At 42.1% G+C, this 14,225-nt stretch overlaps 1 long non-coding RNA gene across 2 annotated transcripts; it reads right to left on the minus strand.

Annotated features, from left to right (window-relative positions):
• Positions 1-9,660: 9,660 nt before the first annotated feature.
• LOC136527144 (uncharacterized) lies at positions 9,661-12,809 on the minus strand. Of its 2 annotated transcripts, none has more exons than XR_010776693.1 (3): positions 12,709-12,809; positions 11,102-11,192; positions 9,661-9,919 (listed from the first exon to the last, which is right to left on the minus strand). It is a non-coding gene; the product is annotated as an uncharacterized lncRNA (long non-coding RNA). The 2 variants fall into 2 exon arrangements; XR_010776692.1 differs by lacking the exon at positions 12,709-12,809 and adding an exon at positions 12,083-12,375.
• Between the last annotated feature and the right edge of the window lie 1,416 nt (positions 12,810-14,225).

Consider the following 14,225-nt stretch of genomic DNA (forward strand, 5'->3'; position numbering starts at 1 on the left):
CACATATTTCTTCATATCTGGCTGCCTTTCAGTTGTTATAACAGATAGTGCATGGGGACAAGGCTTGCCACTCACTTGCCATTCCCTGCATGTACACATGTGCTGGTCCAGGTACACAACATGCCTCTTTACAACTTCATCATTGTATATGACTGTGACTTCTGCTTGGTTTGGTCCTCCCTTAGTGGCCTTTATATTTGTAATACTCTTTATAATTTTGGTCAAACTTGACATGCTTTGACTCTCCAAGAAGTTAGAATGACTTATATAATTTAGAACCGAGGAAGTACCATTTTTACTAAAAAAATGATGAAACCATCTTGAAAATTAGTTCTAACCTGAGCAGGTAGGTAATTTAACCGATTGAGAATTGAGTAAGATATCTGATTTTAATGTTGGAGAAGAAAAGTCAGAGCATGGCAATTTTTTAGAGCTACCACAGCACCACTTCAGAACAGTAAAAGGGTCTGTTTCCATTGGCATATATATGCCTTGGGTTCACTCTTGTCTCCTACATGGGCCTTACCTGCAGCCCATGTGTATCCATAATAATGGCCGGTCCACGTCACAAGGGGCATGGAAAATATGGTCTTTGATTGATTCTGGTTTACTAACAGGCCTAATCATAGCGTTTCCATCCATTCATCAACAGAATCCTCACTCGGCCCAGAACTGGAGAGTGGAATCAGCAGTCAGAGAGGAAGAGACACATGCAGCGGAGAGCCGGAGACGGGCGAATCTACAGCTAGTTATTGGGGGTCAGATGACCCCCGACGACTTCCTGCAAGTTCCATTACAACACTGAATTTCATAGAAAAGAAATATGATATATAAACATGAGTCTTATACGCTGACCCCGTGACTAAAATCTCTGGCTTCGCTCCTGGCCGGAGACACCACCACCACCACCGAGGAATGCACATGCTGACCTGACCTTGGCGCCAACAGTAGCTAACGCAGCGTCAGCAGAGTGTACATATAAACCAGAAACAGAAACAAACGTCTCACTGTTTGTACATAGAGAGCTGCTTTATTAGTCGCAGAAACGTGAACCAAATCATGCACATACGACGTAGTACGATAGGAAGTAGGAACCAAAAGCATATATATGCCATGCATGCGAGTGGATATGTGGAAATATATGGCAGCAGCTTAGTTTCTACGGCCGCCGAAGACGAAGTAGCCACGCAGCGCCATCGCGATAGCCTCGCCGAGAGTAGCCGCTGCAGGGAAGCGGTCGGAGACGAGAGCCAGCAGGACGAGCCATATGCCGAGGAGGGAGAGCAGGAATGCGAGGAGCGCGTACGCCGGTACGACTACCACCGCCAGAGGAGTTGGCGGCGCCGTAGCAGATGACGATGGACCCGGCTGTGGATACGAGGAAGACGGCGGCGTTGGCGATCAGGCGGCGTCGGTTGGCGAGGTCGATGGCGTGTCATCCTCGCAGCATGGCGGCGACCATGCGAAGGTCGACACCCGTCGGGTTTTCCATTCCGGCCCCTCAGGATCGGAGAGCCGGAGAGCGTACGTGCAGCGCCACTGCTACAAAACACTGCTGTAAACTCGAATTGTCCTGTAGGTGATGAATTTTTCTGTGTTTTTTATCGGCACGCACATATTTTTCTGTCGGTTTCAAAATATCCCGACAGAAAAATACAAAAACCCACAGAATAATTGTATAATTTTTCTGTGCGTGACAATACACACACGGAAAAAATCAGCACTCACAGAAAAATGCAACTTATTCAGTTGATTCTTTAAAAACGCACAGAAAAATATATGCACGCACAGAAAAAATGTTATTATTCTGTCGGTTATTTTAAAACGCACAGAAAAAACATACACACGCACGGAAAAATTCAAACGACCAGGACCCCTCCCTTCTTCTTACCCCAGCGCCCCCTCCCCCTCCCTTCTTCTTTCACCGCACCCGTCTTCCTCCGCACCCGAACCCCAACGCCCCCTCCCCCTCCCTTCTTCTTCCTCCGCACACGGACCCTAGCGCCCCCTCCCTTCTTCTTCCCCGGCACCCGGCCCCCGACGCCCCTTCCCTCCCTGGCGCCGCCCCTCCCCTTCTTCCCTGGCGCCGCCCCTCCCTGGCCTTCTTCTTCCCTGGCGCTGCCCCTCCCCGGCCTTCTTCTCCGCCGCCGCCCCTCCCTCTCCCGGATCTGGCCGGTGGAGGCCGGTGACGGCCGGATCTGGGCTCTAGTGGTGGCGGGCGGCGGGCGGCGTGGCGGCGGGCTTCGTGGTGCTGGCATGGTGGTGGTGGTCCTCGGCGCCGCCCCTCCCCATCCTTCTTCTTCCCCGGCGCCGCCCCTCCCCGGCCTTCTTCCCCGGCGCCGCCCCTCCCTCTCCCGGATCCGGCCCTCGCTCTCTCGGATCTGGCCGGTGGAGGCCGGTGGCGGCCGGATCTAGGCTCTGGTGGTGGCGGGCGGCGTGGCGGCGGGCTTCGTGGTGCTGGCGTGGTGGTGGTGGTCCCCGACGCCGCCCCTCCCCGGCCTTCTTCTTCCCCGGCGCCGCCCCTCCCCGGCCTTCTTCCCCGACGCATATGTTGTTGTACTGTATGGCCATTGCATATGGTTCAGACATATAGTTCAGTCGCAGCAGAGCAACATTAATACTTTAGTTCATAATGATGTGGCGTGTCTGTTTTAACTATTGTTCTGATCACAAGTTGTTCATCTGCATGTGAGATTTTTTTTTAATTCCATACTTTGCACAACATTGCAGATCTGATTACACTCATTTCCAATCCGATTGATCACATTCTGGATATAGGCTTGTTGTGTGCTCCAATGGTAAGATATCGACTCCATGTAGTTTGAAGTTTTTTAGTGTCAAATTCGTATTGAAGGCTAAGATCACTATCAAAATTGGCAATTATCCCATCATATTGTCAATCTCATTTTAGAATTAGATGTGGTATGTAATGTGCAGTCAACCTGAATTCTTTATTTCTCCAATAGCACATGATTGTCGTCCTACATGCATTTTTTTCTACTGCCTATAGTTAGCCACTTTATAGCTGCTCTGAAATTGTTGGTTGAATTTTTAGAGCTGCACATGAATGATTGTTCCATTATATATCCTGATATGGGCTGCAGTAGCAAGTTCCATGCATAAAAGTTGTCAAGTGTTAACTAAAACAGCATTGAAAAAAATATTTGGTTTGATAAGATTTGGGAGGCTAGCATGTTGTTTAACTATTTATTTGCATGAATCTTAATTCATTGTTTACACATGTCTTTAGGACCATTTTAGTGTTTTGCACAACACTATAGATATGCTTTAGAGTTTCAGGAGTATGCTTATTTCAAGTTCCATACTAATCTGGCTTCGAAAACTGTTTTTAGTGTACATTTCTTGTTAAGTATGCATAGCTGTTAAGCTTCACTGATTGATGCAGTCCTTTAATCATTGAACAGATAAGCAAGTGGGGCAAGTGATGTCTTCAATAGTGTTGAGATGAGAGACAGGTCATGGAATACAGTCCTGACTTATCAAAATGTTTGTTGGAAATCAATGCTCCAAAAATAACCGTCATGTTGGTTCTTATTTTTTTTAGGTCATTGCAGTCCTGACTATAGTGGCTTGGTAAGATTATTCTGTGCACTTCATTTTTGCTCTAGTTGACCTATATATCGTCTGATTGTAGGTGCACTATTAAATTTTTTGCATAATTTTGTAAGTATGGATCAGATTGTTTTGGGTAATTTATTTATCCTTCAATAAAGTGCTAGAACATTCAATTTTATTTGCATAATCTTGCTGGTTATTTGTTCTTAAGTTATTGCACAACAATTAGCACATGTCATCTTTCAGCAACCGAATTGTTCGGATTAGTAGGAGGTGCTAGAGCACCACAATAATCAGTATTCAATTGTTAGGATTAATATGAGCATGCTTGGGATTGATGGCTTTTTTGCTGTTGTTTTTTTCCTTCCCTGAGTATGCATGCCTGCTTGGCTGCTTCTACTGTAATATTTTCAGCATTCAAATATCTTTTGACAGTCTCGTGCCACGCTGCTCTCCCCTTCCCTAACTATGCCTTGTGACTTTTTTTTGTTTTGTACTACTATTGAGTGCCTGTGATGAATCAAGTTTCCATTAGAGAACTTCTGCACTTTAGCACCTTATGAGCTAGTACTTGGGATATTTTATTATGTTTGCTGCTTAACTAGGATGGCTTGTACCAGTACAAGCAACCAGTTCTGTGGCCAGTTCAATTCCCATTAGAGAGAGAGAATTAAATTAAGCTCCAAGTGAAATTATTGTCTAGTAACAGTTATTTCCCAACTGGATCCTGCATTAGACTTGGCATTTGGTCTTCCAATTCCATCTCCAGCATTCCAAGCATTGCCTGATGGTGGCATCACATTGTTATAGGAGGAATCATGATCAGCATTTGTCTTCTTCCGTTTGTAAGTGCTTGGCTGCTCCTCCCATTGGTAGTTACCATCTGCCTTCTTTTTGCCACTGGCATTTCCCCACGTGTCCTGATCTACATTCAAACTTTGCCCATTCCAGTTGCTGGGATGCTCCCAATTGCCATGGCCATCATCAGACTTCTTCTCCCAGGCACCATCACCTCCATCTCCTTTTCTTTTATCCCATGTATTTTCTGATTTGCCCCATGGGTCATGAAAGGTCCTTGTTGGTTTTGGTAATTGAGTGACAACCTAGGTGGACTAATTGTGTTTATGTGAGATACACATGTGATTAGTCCACAGGTACATGTGTGTGAGCAACATATGCCATGAAGGTGAAAATGGCTTGGAGATGTTGCAAAGCTCACACATGTGATGATGAAGGAGCTTATTGCACATGAGACATGACATTGAGTCATGTGATCAAGGTGGAGAAGATCAAGACATGACTTGGCTTGATGGACCGGTTGCAAGCGTGAAGGGCAAGTCAAAGGCTTTGGAGTGATGGACCGCGTGGCGGTGAAGCTTGAGCAAGACTTGGCGCCGATGGACGATGGTAATGGTGAAGAGCAAGTAGAGTCAAGATCGATGAACCAATATGATCATGTGATGATATGAAGTGGATCATATCATTGTTGATCGTGTTGGTGCATGTGTTGCATCGACATTGGAGGAGATGGAATGGAATGCGCAAGGCAAAGGTATAACCTAGGGCATTTCATTTCACCGGTCATAGGTGTGTAGAGAAGTTTATGACCGGGTTTAGGATAGATGGCCGTACTATCAAGAGGAGCAAACTTGTTTGCATATCGGTCATCTAGTGCCACTCGAGTGATCTAACTTTGTATTGTTGCTAGGATCGAGTGGCGTGGCAAGTTGAGTGGCTAACATCCTTTGGGAAATGATTGTGAAAATGCTAACACACATTCACATGGTGGTGTACACTTGGTGGTGTTGGCACATTTACAAAGGTGGTGGTGTTTGCAGGGGTGAGATGGGATTCGGCGCTTTCGGGAAAATGGAATATCTATTTTCTATTGCGCCGGATGCAAACTCTTGGTGGTTGGCACATTGGAGCAAGGGTGAAGAAGTTAGAGGAGAAAGGGATTCGGTCTCACTGTTTAACAGTGACCGGACGCTGAGTCCGAAACGACCGGACGCTGAAGTAGTGCGTCCGGTCAGGCTGTCGGTCGGCACAGTGCTTAGGGTTAAGCACCGGACGCTGGTGCTGCGTCCGATCGCGTTCGACCGGACGCGTCTGGTCATGCTCGGGAGCTTACTGGAAACGACCGGACGCTGAGGGTCCAGCGTCCGGTCAGTTGAAGCTACTACGTCCGGTCAGGTCAAGTGACCGTTGGAATCTGGACACGTGGTCGTCTGCGGGCGACCGGACGCTGAGGTCCAGCGTCCGGTCAACACGACCGGAGCGTCTGGTCGGCCCGACCGTTGCCCAGTGAAGGGGTAACAGCTAGTTTAGCCATTGGGGCTATAAATAGAAGTGGCCCTCGGCCATGGCTGGTGCTGAGCACCTCAAGGGACTTAGTGTCCATGCTTGTGAGTGCTTGGGAGCCCTCCATCACACATATACTTGATAGTGATCATTCGATTGTGTGAGTGAGCGATTCTAGTGCGATTGCATCGTGAGGTTGCATCGAGTGGCACTAGGTGATCGAGTTGCAAGCCGGTGGTGCTTGTTACTCTTGGAGGTTGCCACCTCCTAGACGGCTTGGTGGTGGTCTCCGTCGAAGCGCGCAAGAAGCTTGTGCGGCGCTCTGGAGAAGTGCTTGTGAGGGGCATTGTGCTCGCCCCGCGGGAGCCGCGAAGAGCAACTCTAGTAAAGCGAGACGCGAAGGGCGACAAGTGGTCCGGCTGGGTCAAGTGCTAGAGCTTGTGGTAAGCACTCCACGTGGGAGAGTGTGACTTGCGAGTCACCACTAGCAAGGGGACCGGCGGCAACCTTGAAGCTTGTCTCAACGGGGACTAGCGTGTTGGCAAACACGTGAACCTCGGGAGAAAAATCATCGTGTCAACTTTGTTCTTCCCGTTGGTTTGCAACCCCCTTACACAAGCTTGTAATTACTTTCACATACATTGTGCTTGTGTAGTTGCTCTTGTAATTAGTTAGCTTGTGTAGCTCACTAGTTACCTTCTAGCTTGTGTAGCATAGAAGTAGCTCCCTTGAGTGGTTAATTTGGTTTTAGTAACCTTGTTAGTCACATTGCTTAGTTTGTGTAGCTAAGTATTTGCGCTCTCTAATTAGGCATTGGTTGCCTTGTTATTGAGCTTTGCTAGTGAGCTTAGTTGGCTTTGTGCTTTTGCTTACTAGCATGTGTAGGAGCTCCCTTGTTGCTTAAAGTACTAGTGGCATAGGTTTGTGTGACCTTGCTCCTAGAATTGTTTAGGAGAGCTCTAGCTAGCCCGGCACCTTAGTTGCATAATTGTTATCTTTGCAAGGTGCTAGTGAACATATATAGTGGGGTATAGTCTTGGCTAGACCGATAGTTTTAATTCCGCACTTGTTTCGGTTAGCCAACGTGATTAAGTTTTAAAAAGGACTATTCACCCCCCCTCTAGTCGCCATCTCGACCCTTCAGGTCATTTTTATTTGATGCCTCAGGAGTGCTGGACGACTTCTCCCAATTATCATCACCTGCATCTGAATCCATTTTAGCACCCTTATCAACCCAAGTATCCATTTTAGCTGGTTGTCCAGATACAGTTGCCTCGCCTGTTGGCTTCTTAGTGCTCCAGCCTCCCCAATCAGTAGAATTGTCCTGCACCTTAGCATGCACTTCCCATGAATTATCTTGATCTGCTGGCCTTACAGCCGCTCCACCTCCACTACTCCAGCCTCCCCAATCAGTGGAATATTTTGTGAGTTTTCATTTCCATTTAGGTAGATATAGCAATTTAAGATATTTTGTTCTGTTTGCTGCTTAACTAGGATGAGTGAAGCTTCCTTTCTTGGCTTATCATTTTCATCAATTGCCAACCTGGTCTGTAGAAGTCAATCAACCTTGAGATTTAGCTATTAGGATTTGATACAATGAATTATGAAAAGTACCAAATAGATATGGAAGGTATCGATTTACTTACAGATAACTGGCCCATAAATTCTTTTAAATGGTTTTCTTCATCCTTCTTGTATTCTTTTCAGTGAGTTAGGATAGACACGCTGGACCTAATGACAAGTACAACCTCTGAAGCTAGCTTAACAGCTTGTATAGGCTTCTCAGGCCTTTTCTTCCCTAGAGCAATTTCAATCGGCAACCTGGTTTCACCATGATTTCACCATGATTTCATTTGACTGTTCTTACAGGTAGAGATGGAGTGCAAGGTGAAGCAGTTTACAATTGGTTGAATAAAAAAAAATAGTTTGGTTTCTTTTTCGATATCCATATTTATGAATTCATTGTAGTATTCATGTTGAACATGTAGATGACCAGATATCATATATGTATATATGATATATGTGCTGATAGATCAGATTGATTCTATTTCTGACATAAGTGTTGACTCCATTCATGATGAACTACTGATTTGTGTATTATTTGAATAAAACCTTGTTGGTCATGCACAGAAATTACTGTATGGAAAATATATATTTTAATATGTTGTTGCTATTGTTTTTAAATAATTTTTTTGTGTGTTTAACTCTTTTTTCCTGTGAGGCTGGCTATACAGAAATATTTTTTTTAATCTGGGCGAAATAAATTTTTCTGTGAGTTCACCTAGACCGACAGAAAAAAAACATGTTTTTGTTGTGGGTTTATTTCTTTTTTCTGTGTGGATTAACGCATAGAAAAATTAGTTTTAATCTGGGCGAACACAATTTTTCTGTGCGTGTGAGACCCACAGAAAAATTGTTTCTGACAGTGAACCCACAGAAAAATTCGATTTTTCTGTCATTCTATTTCTGTGTGTTATTTTCTGACGGTACACCGTCAGAAAAATATTTTTCCGTGGGTATTCAAATTTTTCCGTGGGTTTTTACACACATAGAAATATTCAAGTTTACAGTAGTGAAACATGGATATTGTAACACATTTTTTGACACGTTCATCAATGTGTTCCAAAGAAAGTTCGTAGTAATACAAAACTATGTGTTACAGATGTTGTTTGTAATACAAAACACTTGTTCTATAAAAATGTGTTACTGACAATGATTATAGTAACACAAAATTAATGTTACAAGTAAAATGTTACAAAATGGTACTATATTGTAACACATAAATGGAACATATTTAATATGTGACAAATATACATCCTATAGTAACACAAAATAATGATACAACTAAAGTGTTATAAAGAACATATACATGTGGACCTTTCTATTCATGGACGACAAGGATATCGCACTAGATGTCGTCATGCCAAATAGGCAATCACGTCATGTTGTTCATATGATATCTGAGCAACAACGGGTAGGCGATTCAAATGGTCATGTAGATGTCGGAACCCACTTTGAAAATGTTGGCACAACTCAAGACGCTATAGACGTTGCGAGATCACAAGAGGACCAAGTAGGATTGGGAAGAAAAACTGAAAAAACAAAAACTACATAATATTGAAACGGAGATCAATAGAATTTATTTGACATTGTTGAGCAAATCTCCATAATTATCGTTGTCTAGCCTTTCCTCAAATTTTAAATCATATATTCTGCAACTACATGCTTTCCATAGTGGGTTATTAAGAAAAACTGTGATATATAATGGTAGGTATGGCAGCCGAAAAACTTTATACCAAATAAATAATTTTTTGACAAAATTATCCTGAGATCAAAAATTTAATTCTAAGTGAGCAGAGACAATGTTCTAAAATGCACAAGAAGGCCACAAAATAAGCCGTTTCAATACGGCCTTACAATATTTGACATAATTTTTAAAAAAAAATCATTTTTGAAAGATTTTGGTGATTTGGAAAACGCTTGTGGCCAAATTTAGAATAGCATGAACCATCGTATACACCATTTACATATAACATATGAATTCACAAAGTGTTCGACAAGAAAAAAATGACTATATATGTATGCTCTATAGCTTTGTGGCCATGCATTCTTCATACTTTAGCGCATACACACAAGGCGGCTAGGGATACGACAAAATATTAGTATCCAGCAACACCAAAAAAGGAATTATAATAATAATAAAGCAACAAAAACTAAGACACTTTCACAATATGTTGTGCGAGACTTATGTCCCATTTGGTAGAGCTTTGGCTACCTCCAGCTCCGACTTTGATTCTCCGTGCACTATAGCAAGCATACATTTTTATCTCTCCTCGAATTAGGAGCATGTGAAACCACTATTTTTGGCTTTGTTGGCTCTGGCTCCTATGCACTGTAGAAAGCAAAGAGCTAGAGCTATTTGGAACCATGCCAAATGGGACCTTATTATAAAAAAAACATGTTAATATTTTTGCAGTTATAGACCAAAAGTGAACTACAGTCACAACATGAGAATTGCCTCCAATGTATCTCGTCTGGTCATCTGCCCAATTAAACCAAGAAAAAGAAACATGGTTAATTAACCATCAGATCACGTACAGATTGTCGGTTCATTTGTGCAATTTCATTATACTATTATATACGCAGGCCATCCCAATAAAGACCCTAGATATAAATTGCTATCATAGTAGAAATTCAATGAACATAAGAATAACTTGTATAATTAAACATAATAGAAAAATAGTGGAACACAAACCATTGAAGAAATAAATTTGCATAATGAGTAGTCATGGTACTACAGGTCATGAATTATGATTAGACATCTGTGGTTCCCTCAATGTCTCTTCTGACCCATTAATGCCCAATATTTGCATTATTGAACATCTATCCAATGAATCTGACATGGAATGGAATGAATCATTTTGCACTAGAACCACAAATTGATGAGATGTGATTTCACATGAGAGAAGTATACCTCAAACAGTAGCCTCACTGAATAAATTGCTTCAAATAATAGACATATTACACAAGAAAAAATAATTTATGTGCACACTGATGTTGATGACCAAGTAATAATTGAGGGGTTGTATATGGTTTTGTTTCACGTGTAATGAAGCATGTTTCATTTCCATACAGCCACATATGCACAACAACTTTGAAATTAGTTAAACACTTCTGCTATATTCCAGGAGCTTGATTAACACTTAAAATATTCCAGGAGCTTGATTTTTTTTGTTCTCAGGCAACATGTAATATTGTCATTAATTGGCTATAGCAAAAGGTTGTAAATTTTCTCTTGTGAGTTATCTTTTTAATTGTACTAATTAATTGTATAAGATTGTTGCCTGAAAAATTCCTAAAAATTCAGGTACCTCAAGTATAGCAACTTCCATTAGCTATTCTATTTTTTCTATAGTATGATGAGTGTATGACCTATCACATTGGTCCCAACAAATTGGAAGGACCAATTAGTGTAGCCATATAGCAGCATGCACATTTGTGGTAGCTACAATGAAAATGCATATTCAACCAAGACAGGGTACAATGTTTAACCTGTGCCAGGGGCGAATGAAAAATGACCACTTTGTTTAAAAGTCTCAGCGTGGTAAGTGTACACAAGAAACTAGCCGTCCTAATTTAGCCAACACACACGAGTAACAAAAAAATTCTAGAACTAAAAGGTCCGGGTTTTGAAGCAGACATAACAACAATGTACTACATCTACCTTTTCCAACATAAAGATATCATGTACGAGATCCATTGTTGTAAAATGACCGTGGATCTTCTTCATCTAGTGCAGCCACTGCATCTGCACCCTAGATCCAGGAAAAAATGCTCAATCATATAAAAAATCATTCCAACATGTATATATTAGATTTCAAGAAGGAAGGAAGGAGTGCCTAAGTGAATTTAAATCAAGGTTTTTACATAGATAAATGAAAATCCAGTGAATTTATTTAAATATTATCAGGTTTAAATTTTTCTGAGTGAAACTTCAGTTCAACCATCTCCACAATCGTATATGAAGGCAATCAGTATTTCAGTCCATCCAAAGTAATTATACATCATTGACAAATGAAATCGTGTTGTTTATTCATGCTCTTGTCACATGTTTCAAACCTAGAGCTTTACATGATAAGGACGTCCTCAACGGAAAAACCTAAATCGTTAACCTAGCTGGAAGTTAAAAAGAATAAAAATTAGATATAATATTGAGCGCATATAGCCCCGTTCGTTTCGCTGAAAAAACAAGTCGAAACACTGTTCCGACTGATTTACTGTGAGAGAAAAACACTGTTCTGACTGAAAAAACAAGCTGAAAAGTACGGATTATAAGAGAAGCGATCAGGACTGCGGTCGGAGAGTCATTTGGGAGTCCGTGCGAGACCAGCAATTTGGGAAGCGCTAGCACGGTAGAGTTTACCTTCTGTGGCCAATCAGATTGCAGGTAAGCTGGCGATTTGTAAACCATTTGGGACGCCCTAATCATATGATATCTTGCCTTGTTTGTTGAACTTATTCTAATTATTCTAGAACAGATTGAGCCCAAACTCATCAGGATAATAAAATTACTGTCCATCAAGCATCAGCCCGTGGAACATTAGAACATCAACACGATAGATTAGATGGAAAAAAATACAGAACAAAACAAACAGATATCCACGATCAAGCATTGGCTTAACAGGAAAACAGTCATGTCACTCACCACCGTAGGCAAAGGAAGACAAGCCACTGATGCGGCCACGTACTGCCACCGCTGCTGCCCAGAGCCACCTCCCCCAACGTCCAACGAGCCAACGTCGTCGTTACTGCGGTGATGGGAGGTCTGGTCAGTGGCTCGACGTGCAGTTTTTGGGGCCGGCAGAGAGGTGTCTGTGCTCGCCGGACTGCTGGACTGGGCATGGATGGAATGTAGGATTCACATGTGCGGCGGAAAACCGAGATCAAGGCAGTAGGTTTTGGGTGGATCGCGCGTGAGATTTGGAAAGGGTTGGACAACCGTGCGGATGGCGGCATCGGTGTAATTTGGCAAGCGCGCGTAGGCTGCCGGATTTTAGCACGGAACGTGCGGCGGTTGGTTTTCTTTTCACGATTTACTGTATTTATTTATCAGAGAATTCAGATTTTGTTTTGAGAAAAATCAGACAATTCAGTTGGAACGGAGATATATGATCGGCAATGCAAGGCGGGCCCATTGGATCCATCGGCCTCTCTGACTTATATAGAAGCAACAAAATAATTCATTCATGGTATAAAGTTAGAAACCGACGTATACCGAAATAATTCTCTACTACGTACGTGTACTCCAGTACAATCTGAGAGAATTGATACCTGTATTCCTTCTCCATGGCATATGAAGTAGCCATGATGTTGGTGGTTGGTGCGCCACTTACAAGACTACAAGATGCAGATCTCAGAGGGGGTGATTTTTGTGGAAGAGAACGGAGGGGCAAGAAGCGGGCACCGGAGATGGAATTTTTCTTGAACTAGTCCCGCGGCAAGTTACAACGCGCGGGCTACGATTTTGGCCGAAATTTTTGCCGCTGCGGGCTGAGGTGATTGGTTTGTTAGCCGATCATGGGTCAAATTTGAATGAAATTAATAAAAGATCGTGATGTATATAATTTATTTTATGGATTCGCACTATTATAATAATACTAGGTAGCGTGTCCATGCGTTACTACGTGACAACTAAACTTTTGTACTAAAAACACATGGATCGCATGATAAGATAACAATACTGTAAAATTAAATACGGCCGTTAAAGTGATATTTAATTTAAAAAGCAAAGTTCGTTAAATTAATACGGTTATGGAGAGCGTGGCGTCGCTGGCTCACCAACTCTACTGTATAGACCTTTCCGTGCGTTGCAACGAAAAATATCACGTGATGTATGTTGCTTGGTATTATTCAAGGACTCCGTCGAGCCAAAATTAAAATATTTAGAGTTTATATCTCTGTGTTGCTAGACGTTTCCATTTTGCGTTGTTTTATCGAGAAAACTTCGGGTCTGTTTGATGTCTTAAGAAAAATAAAAATATGGTGGAAAAATAAGAATGTGATCTAAACAGTTAGACTCTAGAATTAGATTGTAAAATCCAACTTCTACCACAAACCTCTACTATTTGACGATTTGCACTATGCTAAGGCAATAATCACTATGAGAATAAGATCCAAACACTCATAATTTTATCTAGAATCCAGATTCAAGATCTAGAGTCTAAAATATCGCTACGAGGATGAGATCCAAACATTGCCTTCATATCATCCAAATATGTAATCCATGTTACCAATCTAAACCTTGTAGTTTCTGATTGAGATTAGGCCCAGTGCTGAGCTACTTATTCTCAAGTCTGTTAAGAGGATGATAAGTCCTAGCTTAATATAAAACAAGGCACAAACTGTGTTTAGCACATTGTGATTGCCAAAAAAAGCACGCTTGTACCTCAATCAATCATAAATGAACTCGTGCTAACGCCACAGCGATATTTAAACCACCAAAATATTATAATCACCACCAAGTTGAGTCTCCCCATTTGGAGGCAAAAAAAATATTCAAGGGAGATGGCTGCAGTGACTAAATCGAAGCTATATAATGACATCACGTGAACCTACATTTAGGTGATAAACATGTTATTTAGCATATATGTGGTCGGACTCCAAACAATGTGCATAATAACACAACATATTTAGAAACAATGGACACATGCCAAAAATCAGTATCACGGGTCAATCAAATGGCAGGAACTGAATTCATGGCTAATCCCAACAAAGAAACATGTCACTTGCCTACAGGTAAGGACAGAGCATTGTCACCTTTATAGAAGAAACCTAATCAAAAATAAATA

This window comes from Miscanthus floridulus, chromosome 19 (assembly GCF_019320115.1).
Source record: "Miscanthus floridulus cultivar M001 chromosome 19, ASM1932011v1, whole genome shotgun sequence".
In the NCBI taxonomy this organism is placed as follows: Eukaryota; Viridiplantae; Streptophyta; class Magnoliopsida; order Poales; family Poaceae; genus Miscanthus; species Miscanthus floridulus.